The sequence below is a fragment of the Coptis chinensis genome, chromosome 1 (genome assembly GCF_015680905.1).
Source record: "Coptis chinensis isolate HL-2020 chromosome 1, ASM1568090v1, whole genome shotgun sequence".
Lineage (NCBI taxonomy): Eukaryota > Viridiplantae > Streptophyta > Magnoliopsida > Ranunculales > Ranunculaceae > Coptis > Coptis chinensis.
Window position 1 is genome coordinate 84,519,852 of NC_141456.1, and position 1,378 is coordinate 84,521,229.

Genomic DNA, 1,378 nt, shown 5'->3' on the forward strand with positions numbered 1-1,378 from the left:
CAAAAAAAATTGTAAGAGCCCACTAAGTAAAAGTAGTTAGAAACCTAGGGCTCGGTTTCCCCATCCTTCTAACACCTCCAGAAACACTTCCAAGTACGTGCCTCTACCCAAAAAAAAAAACGCTCGATCTCCCACGACTCTCTCTCTTACTCTTACTCACCAGATTTTCTTACCGGTCTACATATGGATGGTTGGTAGGTTGGTTTCTCCGAATTATGATGTTTGTCTTTTTAACCCATTCTTGTCTGTGGATAATGAGATCCATCTTCCTTCTTTGAAAACACTTGAAGCTGAGGAAGATGAGATTTTCGACATCCATTACTTGGAAAGGGTTGCTTTGTCAGCAAACCCATCATCAAATCGCGATTTGGTTGCTATGGCAGTCTATGGTCAATTTAGTAGGTTAGCATTCTGCAAGCCTGGAGACAAGGAATGGACCGGATTAGATCAACGAGAGAAATGCCGAAGCAAATTCACGAGATTAAAGATTTCCTTCTCACTGCAAGAAGGATGGATGCTCATTCTGTTAAGATAAAGAAGAGCAAGGATGTCATTAGGTTTAAGGTTCGTTTCTCCAAGTATCTGTACATACTTTGTGTGTTTGATTCTAAGAAGGCTGATAAGCTGAAGCAGTCTCTCCCACCAGGTTTGAGTGTGCAAGACCTTTGAAGGAGTGGAAGGAGATGGATGTCGTGACGGGATCGTTATGTTGCGCCTGTGTTCACTTTGTTGAATTGTTAATGAGTTATGACTTAAGTTTTGATTTTGAATTCTAGATAGCAGAGATCGGAATGGAAAACACCATTGGGCTAATTTCTTTAAATTCTCAGATATATGGATATTATGTTGACTGGTTAAAAAAAAGTTAGTTAAATTGTCAAAAAGGGCTAAATCCTATAGACCAGTCATGATTTACTCCTGATCGAGTTGCAGTGTGAGTTTAGAATTCTTGTGCTATGAATAGATTTTGGTGTTTGTGATTTTACTTGATTGTGGTTTATGTTCTTTTTTATTTGATTTGAAGGTATTGCAAATGCAAGATGCCTGATGATCACATGATTCAGTATGAAGCTTGCAAGCACCGTAATTTTTGCAATCTTCTATTTCATTAGTCTTTGGTTTATATTTGCCTTTTTTTTTACTCTCTAGTAGACTTATAACATGGCTAATGAACGTATTTGGTGCTAATCCTAACATATGAGCATTAGAAAGTAGTGCATATTGTAATTGTCTTAACTTTTAAGACATACATTTAATCAAACTATTACATGATGGCTATCTTAGCTTCATTTGCACAACACCTAAGGAATCCTCAGCTTCAGGCATTCCTCCAATATTACCTACAGAGTTAAACATGTGATGTCAGTTTTCGCAAAAA

At 37.4% G+C, this 1,378-nt stretch overlaps 1 pseudogene; it reads left to right on the plus strand.

Annotated features, from left to right (window-relative positions):
- The first annotated feature begins 459 nt into the window (after positions 1-459).
- LOC147525544 (large ribosomal subunit protein eL38z/eL38y pseudogene) lies at positions 460-832 on the plus strand (annotated as a pseudogene).
- The last annotated feature ends 546 nt before the right edge of the window (positions 833-1,378 follow it).